The following is a 12624-nucleotide window of genomic DNA, read 5'->3' on the forward strand; positions in this document are numbered from 1 at the left end:
TAGATTCCTCTTAGCACAATTTAACACTAGCAGTTATTACATAGAAATAAGTTTGTTTATTGTGTTTTACTGATGTAAGCAATCACTGATATTATATATATTTACTATTTGTCTGTGTTTCTATGGTAACAATGAGGATGTCACTTCCTAGGGTGGGGTCTCATGGTTTATAAGTTTGCAATTTTTATTGTTTGTGTTGGTCTGATGAAGGGGAGTGTTTGATCCCCGAAATGTCACTGTTTTGAATAAATCATTCACTTTGAAAAAGTCCAGTGAGTGCGGCTCTTCAGTGTTGTATATGTATGACTATGTATGTATGTGCCAATCCACACACATACATATACACTTTTGAGCCCTTCACAATCCAACACCTTGTCATATACCATATCATATTAAAACACTTTTTAAACTATGATTTCAATAATAAACATATATATTAATTTACACATGTATATATATGAGTGTAATACTTTATTTTAAAATGTTTTACTTCCATGTTTTACTTAAAGCTTTAACATGAAGTTAAAAAGGGATACTAAGGGCAAAATCTATCATAATTTTATTGCTTAGTATTTCATATAATAAAAAAAATCCAATACAATACCCTCCGTTTTTAATTCCTGACTGTTTCCACGCTATCATCTTTCAAAAGTGGGTATCTTTACAAACCCACCATGAATCACTCCTATATTAATGAACATACGGCCAGATTATGAGTTTTGCGTTATGAGGGGTGCGGTGCTAACTTTGCACGTTATTGTCACCGCTCACTTTCCTACATCGCTGGTATTACAGGATTTTACAAACCCGGCGTTAAAAGGCAAGAAGTGAGCGTAGAGCAAAATTGTGCTCCATACCGCACTCCAATACCAGCGCTGCTTAAGTCAGCGGTGAGCTGGTTGTACGTGCTCATGCACGATTTCCCCATAGACATCAATGGGGAGAGCCGGCTGAAAAAAAGCCTAACACCTGCAATAAAGCAGCGTAAAGCTCCGTAACGCAGCCCCATTGATTCCTATGGGGAAACAAATTGTATGTTTACACCTAACACCCTAACATGAACCCCGAGTCTAAACATCCCTAATCTTACACTTATTAACCCCTAATCTGCCTCTCCCGACATCGCCGACACCTACATTATACTTATTAACCCCAAATCTGCCTCTCCGGACATCGCTGCCACCTACATTATACTTATTAACCCCTAATCTGCTGCCCCCAACATCGCAGACACCTATATTATATTTATTAACCCCTAATCTCCCGCCCCCAATTTCACCGCAACCTACTTACACTTATTAACCCCTAATCTGCCACCCCCAACATCGCCGCCACTATAATAAACATATTAACCCCTAAAACGCTGCACTCCCGCATCGCAAACACTAGTTAAATATTATTAACCCCTAATCTGCCGTCCCTAACGTCGCTGCCACTATCTTAAATGTATTAACCCCTAAACTTAAGTCTAACCCTAACCCTAACACCCCCTAACTTAAATATAATTAAAATAAATCTAAATAAAACCTACTATTAATAACTAAATAATTCCTATTTAAAACTAAATACTTACCTGTGAAATAAACCCTAAGCTAGCTACAATATAACTAATAGTTACATTGTATCTAACTTAGGGTTTATTTTTATTTCACAGGCAAGTTTGCATTTATTTGAACTAGGTAGAATAGTTAGTAAATAGTTATTTATTTATTTAGCTCTATTGTGGCCCAAACCCCTAATATTAAAATAAAACCCACCCAATACACCCTTAAAAAATCCTAACACTAACCCCTGAAGATCCACTTACAGTTTTGAAGAGCCGACATCCATCCTCAACGAAGCCGGGAGAAGTCTTCATCCAACTTGATTGGATCAGCCAATAGGATTGAGCTCACATTCTATTGGCTGATTGGAACAGCCAATAGAATGCAAGCTCAATCCTATTGGCTGATTGGATCAGCCAATAGGATTGAAGTTCAATCCTATTGGCTGATTGCATCAGCCAATAGGATTTTTTCAACCTTAATTCCGATTGGCTGATAGAATTCTATCAGTCAATCGGAATCTAAGGGACGCCATCTTGGATGACGTCAGTTAAAGGAACCTTCATTCCAGAAGAAGCCGTCAATTGAAGAGGATGCTCCGTGACAGATGTCTTGAAGATGGAGCCGCTCCGCGTTGGAAGGATGAAGATAGAAGATGCCATCTGGGTGAAGACTTCTGCCCGTCTGGAGGACCACTTCTGCTAGCTTCGTTGAGGACATCTTGCTGCTTGGATGAAGACTTCTCCCGGCTTCGTTAATGATGGATGTCGGCTCTTCAAAACTGTAAGTGGATCTTCGGGGGTTAGTGTTAGGATTTTTTAAGGGTGTATTGGGTGGGTTTTATTTTTAGATTAGGGGTTTGGGCTGCAATAGAGCTAAATGCCCTTTTAAGGGCAATGCCCATCCAAATGCCCTTTCCAGGGCAATGGGGAGCTTAGGTTTTTTTAGTTAAGGTTTTATTTGGGGGGTTGGTTGTGTGGGTGGTGGGTTTACTGTTGGGGGGTTGTTTGTATTTTTTTTTACAGGTAAAAGAGCTGATTTCTTTGGGGCAATGCCCCGCAAAAGGCCCTTTTAAGGGCTATTGGTAGTTTAGTTTAGGCTAGGGTTTTTTTTTTATTTTGGGTGGCCTTTTTTATTTTGATAGGGCTATTAGATTAGGTGTAATTAGTTTAAAGATCTTGTAATTTGTTTTTTATTTTCTGTAATTTAGCTAATTGTATTGAATTTAGTCAATTGTATTTAATTTAGGGAATTTATTTAATTGTAGGGTTAGGTTATGTGTTAGTGTAAGACAGGTTAGGTTTTATTTTACAGGTAAATCTGTATTTATTTTAACTAGGTAGTTAGTAAATAGTTAATAACTATTTAGTAACTATTCTACCTAGTTAAAATAAATACAAAATTGCCTGTGAAATAAAAATAAAACCTAAGCTAGATACAATGTAACTATTAGTTATATTGTAGCTAGCTTAGGGTTTATTTTATAGGTAAATATTTATCTTTAAATAGGAATTATTTAGTTAGGGGGTGTTTGGGTTAGGGTTAGACTTAGATTTAGGGGTTAATAAATTTAGTATAGTGGCGGCGACGTTGGGGGCGGCAGATTAGGGGTTAATAAATGTAGAAAGGTGGCGGCGATGTTAGGGGAGGCAGATTAGGGGTTAATAATATTTAACTAGTGTTTGCGAGGCAGGAGTATGGCGGTTTAGGGGTTAATATTTTTATTCTAGTGGCGGCGATGTCGGGAGCGGCAGATTAGGGGTTAATAATTTTATTTTAGTGTTTGTGATGCGGGAGGGCCTCGGTTTAGGGGTTAATAGGTAGTTTATGGGTGTTAGTGTACTTTTTAGCACTTTAGTTATGAGTTTTATGCTACGGCTTTGTAGTGTAAAACTCATAACTACTGACTTTAAAATGCAGTACGAATCTTGACGGGATAGGCTGTACAGCTCAATTTTTGGCCTCCCAGGACAAGCTCGTAATACCGGCGCTATAGAAGTCCCATAGAAAAAAGACTATACGCAATTTGCTTAAGTTGATTTACGGTAAGGCCAAGAAAGTGTGCGGTGCCCCAAAATTTGCAAGACTCGTAATACCAGCGGTAGTAAAAAAGCAGCGTTATGAGGCTTAACGCTGCTTTTTTACTCATAGCGCAAGACTCGTAATCTAGCCGATAATATTTTCATAATGTTTAAGCTACAAACTCTTTTTTATATATAGCTTGCAAAGTTTACTGTTTGCTCCCCTGGGTTCTCTAGACTAATGAGCATTTTATAAAAATATACATAATACTATTAAAACCCCGGTAGCAGCTACTAAATTTATAAATAAATCTCAGCTTAATAAATCTTTTTGGGTGACATGCACAGTTTAAACATTCTGCAGCGAATGAAAGAAGCCGGTTCAGCATTTTGAAATTACGCATGCGCTAACATCTTCTAAAAACCTGCCAAAAGTCTTCAAAAATGGCGGTGTGCATGCTTGAGCCGTAGTGAAGAACTGACCCTGGTTCATTTAAATATGGTGATTGGAAGGCATATTTGTGGGAATAAAAATAGATCACTTTTAAACATGTTAGAGGCTTCGTTTTTTTTTCTCAAAGTAAGTTTATAATGATAGCTGTGTGTTTTTTAAATGAGTGTTTAAATATGAAATTTTAAAGGTGACTTTTATAATCCTTTAATAAAAACATCTAGGTTAATGAGTCAGTATTTAGATGAATAGCAGAGTTTAGATTTGACTTTTCCATTAAACAAGCAGAAATGGGAAATAATCAGGTATAAAATTATTTCTTGGTTTACTGTAGCATATTTTAAAAATGATTATACATTTTTATGATTTATGTATTTAAAGGGACATTAAACACTTTGAGTTGGTAATATAAAATGATAAATTGTATATATATATATAAAACAACTTTGCAATATACTTTTATTATTTATTTTGTCCCCTTTTACTGTAATTCTATTCTGAAATTGTGAGCTTTTCAGTACCTGTTAGAAATGGAAGTGAAGAACACTGTTATATTCCACACAGCCATTGGCTGCACACTATAGTGACCCATTGTTAACTGTTCCTAATTGGCCTCATCAGAGAAGTGACCTAAGTTAAAACATGGCAGCTCCCATTGTTTTATTGACACTACATTTTTAAACTTATTTTGTTTAAAAAATACATCTACATGTTATTCTCAGACTAATCTTTTCTTTGAATGCATCATTCTATCTAGCATTTATTTAGTGTTTTTAATGTCCCTTTAAGTAATCATTCAGGGCCATATTTGACCGTTTTTTGTTGTTCTTTTTTATTTTACAACATATTTCTGCATTTATTTATAACATACAGCATAAAATGTTTTGCAACCATTGATTGTGATGCCAAATTCCATTTACGTTTCAAACACTTCATATATGTCTATAATATATATTTTGCTATTATTAATCATGAAGTGTTATGTTGAGAACAACTTGTTTGAATTATCGTAAGCCTGCACAACTGTGTACAATTAGGATTGATAATGTGTTTATGTGGTGGAAAAAGAATAGAAAAAGAATAAAAAAGGGGGACTTCTTAGCAATGGCCATGTTTAGTTGCAACACTTAGTACTGCTCAAGATCTGCAGCTTAAACTGCAAAATATTTTGTCTGTGTCTATGTGAACAATAAAGTGATCAAGGTGTCAATCATCTCTACAGTTAGGTCCCCAGTTGGAAATATTACCTGCTCCTTATATAAGTGTCGATGACTGAAAATGCTGCAAGGCAGCAAGAAATTCAAAAGGGATCCGTTGTGATGTTGAGAAAGCCAGAAAAATATTAAAAAAGGCTGACATTACTGTTTAAAGGCAGCATCGCTGAGAAGCGTTTTAACCATACATTTCAGTGGTGATTCTTCTCTGATACTGTCAATGTATTCAAAGCAGCATCAGTGTAATGTAAATGATCCCTTTACACAGTACTGTATGACAATTAGACTTGTGCAGCTTCGAAAAATTTGTTTCGGTTCGGATCGATTCGGATCAATTCGAATTTCGGTTCGGATCTATTTGAATTCGGAAAAATTCGAATGAATTCGTTTCGGATTCATTCGGATTCTTTCGGATTCGGAAAAAATTCGGTTTGGTTCGATTCAGTTCAATTCGATTCGATTCATTTCGAATCGATTCGGAAATTCGGAATTTCGGTAAGTGTTAGGTGGGATGTGCTGTGTATTACACTAGTATTATGTACTGTATATTAGGTTTAACCCATAGCAGAGTGATAAAACCTAATATACTGTACAATACTAGTGTAATACACGGCAATCCGAATCTACCGAATATCTACCGGATGTATTCGAATCGATTCGGATGTATTCGATTCGATTCGGATTTATTCGGTAGATTCTGCAGTATTTTAATTCGGAAATTCGAATCGATCCGAATCTCCGAATTTTACGAATTTTACGAATTTCCGAATTGATCTGAAACGAATCGCACATGTCTAATTACAATACATTTTACATGTGTCACCACAAACTCAAACCCTGTTCGTACAATACAATAGTGAATGAAACATATCTGTAATACACCTATAGGAGCTAGGGTGATTGTGGGTATATGAAATATGTATATACATTGTTTAAAGGGACACTGAACCCACATTTTTTCATTCGTGATTCAGATAGAGCATGAAATTTTAAGCAACTTTCTAATTTACTCCTATTATCAAATTTTCGTCATTCTCTTGGTATCTTTATTTGAAATGCAAGAATGTAAGTTTAAACGCTAGCCCATTTTTGGTGAACAACCTGGGTTTTTCTTGCTGATTGGTGGATAAATTCATCCACCAATAAAAAAGTGCTGTCCAGAGTAATGAACCAAAAAACCTAGATGCCTTCTTTTTTAAATAAAGATAGCAAGAGAACGAAGAAAATTTGATAATAGGAGTAAATTAGAAAGTTGCTTAAAATTGCATGATCTATCTGACACGCAATCCTGATCAAAATATTATGAAAATATGAATATTGTGAATGCGCGGTTGCATTCTTAAAATAAGTAAAGTGTAAAAGACACAAGACAAGTTTTTACAATCGCGCCTAAAGTTTACATACTGTATATATTCTGACATTATACTATACAACAATACATATACCTTAAACAATGTACATACATATTTCATATACCAGCTCCTATAGTTTTAATAGAAAGTTGCTGTTTTTTATCTTTATTAACAAAATAAATCACAGACATGATGAATATATAGGAGTTCAATGGGGGTTTAATGGGCGTTTCATGGGAGTAACCTGTATTTTAATGGGGAAACATCGCTGTGAGTTTCTAATATTCGAAACACTGTCCTCCATTTTAGCCATCCCTTTTCAGCCATTTCAGTCTCGCCTGCTTTTCAGTGGAGATATTTTCCAATGTTACAAATCTAGTGAATGTACAGTGATTTACATAATGCATCTTTTGAAGTGTTACTGTTTAGTTTGTGTAAACATGATTTAAACCCCCCACATCGTAGGTAACTGGCAATGTGAGTGGACTTCATCTGAGTTTGAGATCACTATTTTAGCCTATGGGAAACACATCCCCACTCACAGTCAGCACAGTGAGGTTCAGACCTCTTTTTTGGAATATATCTGGCCCCTAACTTGCACATCTGTTTGCTGTTCCAGCCTTGTACCTGGAGGAGAAGCAAACCACTGGCATCTGAGCATTTTTGTACCTCAGACAGAAGGGAGTGGAGCTTTGAAAAGTCGGTTAATAAATATTCTTACATTTTTCAGTGAAATAGCTTTATATACTTAGTTATCAATATACACAATATTTGTTAATATTTTTATACTGAAGTTTTGGAGCATCCCATCCTTTATCCATAGTGTTCACTGTATGGCATACATTAGATTGCTAATAGAAGAATTACTCTTCAATAGCCTAACTCCTACACAATATCTAAGACACTATCACCTAGATTACAAGTTTTGCGCTATAGAGGGTAGTTAACGAACGCAAAAAAAATTGTGTTATTTCATCCTCCATAGCGCTGCCATTACAAGTTTTAGAAAAGCCGCATTAAGCGTGCGATATGGTTGCATTGAGCTCCATACCTCACAAAATACAAGCGCTGCTTTGACGTGCTCGTGCACGCTTTCCCCATAGACATCAATGGGGAGAAAGTGTTAGAAAAAAAACTAACACCTGAAGCACGGAATGAAAAGCTCCGTAACCAGGGCCACCATCAGGGGGTGACAGGGGTGACTCCTGTCAGGGGCCCAATGGGCTAGGGGGCCCCATGAGGCAAGAACTAAAAAATTTTTTGGCAGCCACCAGTGGGTACTACAGCAGAGAGCGAATTGAGGATGGGAAATGTTATTACAAGGAGTAAAGTATTAGCATTTGAGAGGATTTCTGAGTGTGCACTAAACCACTATGCACAGTGTGAGACAGACTTGGCACTTTGCTTGTAGAGTGTGTGCCTGAGTCAGGCGGCTGATCACTTTCATTTGCAGAGGAGGTAGGAATTACTTAGCAAATGTTTTTTATTTCTTTGTGCAATTTAAGATTGTAACTTCAGTGTGGTAGTAGTTGTATGGTGGGGCCAGGGGTCCATAAAAACACATTTTTTTTTAGCAGCAGTGTATTTATGATTATTTGACAATGCTGTAGAAATTCTATATTTAAAACCATGCAGAAATGTTTCCTCCTCAATACACAAATGATATATATTACATTCCAGTTTACTGCCCCTTTATGCAAGGACTTTCCAGATACAAGGAGGCATTTTATCTAAGATTTTTACATCTACATAACATGTTATACTCTCAGACTAAGATTGCTCAGTGTTGGAAATGAGACAGGTTAACTTAAAACTGTTCAGTTTACTCTACAGCTGACTTAATTTTGAAATGCATACCAACAAGCTTAAGTCCTGCATTTAACCAGATCTAATTGTATGAGTACCACAGCTTATGGTTCCACCAAGACCATATAGAGTACAGCATTTTCAAAATCCACAAGTACAGCTGACAGATAGGAACATTTGCACACTATATTTAAAGTGGTGCTCTTGGTTGGGGGAAATGGGGAAAATATCAAACAAACATATGTCAACCTTTTAAAAGTACTTTTCTTCATCTAGCCATTTACCCAGATCATTAATGTACAATTTTGAATTCACAGAATTATTTTTGTTTGCACATTTACAAATATTATTCTTTAAAAAGTGATCTCTTAATTTCTGCATTTTTTTTTATCATGCAATGAGACCTTTCCGGAAGTCACCAATCTACCATTTAACCTTTAAATTATTGTTTAGGCAGTTCAGGGCCCTTCCTTTCAGCCACTGCATGCTGTTGTCATCATTTAGTTGGCATCTTCCTTTACAAAAAGATAAAAAATCCATATTTTGTTTTCTAAATCTCCTTTTTTTACAAAACTGTAATTTACCTCATTACTTGTGGTCAATGTAAACAAGTGCTAAGTGTCTGTTTGGGTGTCTGTGTCTGAGTTTCTTTGCGTGTTTGCTAGAGTGTCTATATGTAAATACTTATGTGTGAGTGTGTTTCAGTGTATGAGTGTGTCTGTGTGTTTGTATGTTACTACCTTTACAACATTTCCAAGTTTAAATAGACACTTAAGAATAAAGTGCATATACGTTTTAGTCACTTGGTCAAAAATTTCACATGTCAAAGGAGGGGGGGGGGGGGGCCCTGATCAATGGTTAAGTCAGGGGCCCCAAAATTTCTAGTGGTGGCCCTGTCCGTAACGCAACCCCATTGATGTCTATGGAAAAAAAAATTACGTTTAAACCTAACACCCTAACATAAACCCCAAGTCTAAACATCTCTAATCGGCTGCCCCCGACATTGCCGACACCTACATAATGTTATTAACCCCTAATCTGCCGCTCCCAATATCGCTGCCAATAAAATAAATCTATTAACCCCTAATCTGCTGCTCCCGATATCGCCGCCACTATACTAAAGTTATTAACCCCTATTCGCCCACACCCCAACATCGCCCACACTATAATAAAGATATTAATAGTCTTAATTACATTTTCATTGTATATGCATTCAGTGATTCATATAATTAAGACTGTCTAATCCACTGGTTACATGGTCTCATATATTCTGTTTTAGACAATTTGCATTGCTGCTGCTTTAATTAAACAGATCAGGGTGATCTTGGTTATAACTGGCCATTTTCCCCATGAGTGTACTATCTTCAGTCCATTGTCCTCTTTGACCTCCTTACTTTTCTGACCCAAGTATTTGGCTCCAAAAAGCCTACTTTGTTTATTGCCAGCCATCCTTTATATACAGGTAATTATATTTTCAATAACTGGAGGTCAATGAGTGGCCTGAACTATCCAGGGATGATGCTGTGTTAAAATGAGAGGTTTATTTTATTAATTTATATAATACTAGTCCTAAAGCCCGTTCACACGGGCCATTTTTTGCAGTACAGCGGTCCCACCTCTTGCGCTCTCTCCCTCCCCCTCTCTTTTGCTCTCTCTCTCCCCCTCTCTTTTGAGCTTTCTCTCTCCCCCCTCTCTTTTGAGCTCTCTCTCTCCCCCCTCTCTTTTGCGCTCTCTCTTCCTTGCTATTTTGCGCTCTCTCTCTCCCCCCTCTCTTTTGAGCTCTCTCCCTTCTCTTTTGAGCTCTTTCTCTCCCCCCTCTCTTTTGCGCTCTCTCTCTCCCCCACTCTTTTGTGCTCTCTCCCCCTCTCTTTTGTGCTCTCTCTCTCTCCCCCTCTCTTTTGTGCTCTCTCTCCCCCTCTCTTTTGCGCTCTCTCTCCCCCATCTCTTTTGCGCTCCCTCTCTCCCCATCTCTTTTGCGCTCTCTCCCCCTCTCTCTCTCCTCTCTCTTTTGCGCTCTCTCTCCCCCCTCTCTTTTGTGCTCTCTCTCTCCCCCTCTCTTTTGTGCTCTCTCTCCCCATCTCTTTTGTGCTCTCTCTCCCCTCTCTTTTGCGCTTTCTCTCCCACCCTTTCTTTTGCGCTCTCTCTCTCCCTCTCTTTTGCGCTCTCTCTCCCCCTCTCTTTTGCACTCTCTCACCCCCTCTCTTTTGCGCTCTCTCTCCCCCTCTCTTTTGCGCTCTCTCTCCACCCTCTCTTTTGCGCTCTCTCTCCCCCCTCTCTTTTGCGCTCTTCCCCCCTCTCTTTTGCGCTCTCTCTCTCCCCCACTCTTTTGCACTCTCTCTCTCCCCTCTCTTTTGTGCTCTCTCTCTCTCCCCCTCTCTTTTGCGCTCTCTCTCTCCCCCATCTCTTTTGTGCTCTCTCTCTCCCCCATCTCTTTTGCGCTCTCTCCCCCCTCTCTCTCTCCCCTCTTTTGCACTCTCTCTCCCCCCTCTCTTTTGTGCTCTCTCTCCCCTCATTTTTACGCTCTCTCCCACCCTTTCTTTTGCGCTCTCTCTCCCCCTCTCTTTTGCGCTCTCTCTCCCCCTCTCTTTTGTGCTCTCTCACCCCCTCTCTTTTGCGCTCCCGATATCGCCGCCACTATACTAAAGTTATTAACCCCTATTCGCCCACACCCCAACATCGCCCACACTATAATAAAGATATTAACCCCTATTCCGCCACTCCCTGACATCGCTGCCACTAAATAAAGTTATTAACCCCTAAACCTCTGGACTCCCACATCACTACCACTAAATAAACCTATTAACCCCTAAACCGCCCACATCGCAACAACCTAAATTAAACTGTATTAACCCCTAAACACCTAAACTGTAAACCTAACCCTCAACCTAACCCTGACCATAACCCTGACCATAACCATAACCCTAAACCTAAACCTAACATTCCCTAAATTTAACATAATTAAAATAGAGCTAAATTAAAGTTACAATTATTAACTAAATAATACCTATTTAAAACTAAATACATACTTACCTGTGAAACTAATAGTTATATTGTAGCTAGCTTAGGTTTTATTTTTTATTTTTTTTAAATAATTTTTATTTGAGGATTGTTACAAGGCATACATAAAATACAAAACATAACAACCACATGAAAGTGAGAAATACATCAGAGTACCACATATTTCCAGTATACACTACATAATCCAGACAAGAGGTACAGACATAAGGTATGCAACTAATATGCCTGATGGTCATTATGCCTCCCTGATGCCACCCGAGGTCACTTTTAGGCCTCAAAAGAAAATGTCCACACGCCACTCCCCGACATCGCTGCCACTAAATAAAGTTATTAACCCCTAAACCTCTGGACTCCCACATCACTACCACTAAATAAACCTATTAACCCCTAAACCGCCCACATCGCAACAACCTAAATTAAACTGTATTAACCCCTAAACACCTAAACTGTAAACCTAACCCTCAACCTAACCCTGACCATAACCCTGACCATAACCATAACCCTAAACCTAAACCTAACATTCCCTAAATTTAACATAATTAAAATAGAGCTAAATTAAAGTTACAATTATTAACTAAATAATACCTATTTAAAACTAAATACATACTTACCTGTGAAACTAATAGTTATATTGTAGCTAGCTTAGGTTTTATTTTTTATTTTTTTTAAATAATTTTTATTTGAGGATTGTTACAAGGCATACATAAAATACAAAACATAACAACCACATGAAAGTGAGAAATACATCAGAGTACCACATATTTCCAGTATACACTACATAATCCAGACAAGAGGTACAGACATAAGGTATGCAACTAATATGCCTGATGGTCATTATGCCTCCCTGATGCCACCCGAGGTCACTTTTAGGCCTCAAAAGAAAATGTCCACACTATAGGAGGTCGAGTTAAATAAAAGGAGACCACTTTCAGATCTCAGACGACAAACCTCATTTTTTAATCTTTAATATAAGATTTCTACGTTGTAACACTGGACCCCCTTTTATATGCAAAATTTAAGATGAAGCATACCCCCACAGAGATGGGGAAATGATGGGGGATATTTCATCAGGGCCTCTCTGAGACCCAGTGCGTTAGTACAATCTAGTATAAACTTAAGGTTAAATCATAACCATTAATATCTGAAAGTGGAGCTGTAGCGCATTAACTGAAATAGTAAATAAGTAGCTTAACTTAATGATTTATATACTCTATGAGA

The sequence above is a fragment of the Bombina bombina genome, chromosome 4, assembly GCF_027579735.1.
Source record: "Bombina bombina isolate aBomBom1 chromosome 4, aBomBom1.pri, whole genome shotgun sequence".
Lineage (NCBI taxonomy): Eukaryota > Metazoa > Chordata > Amphibia > Anura > Bombinatoridae > Bombina > Bombina bombina.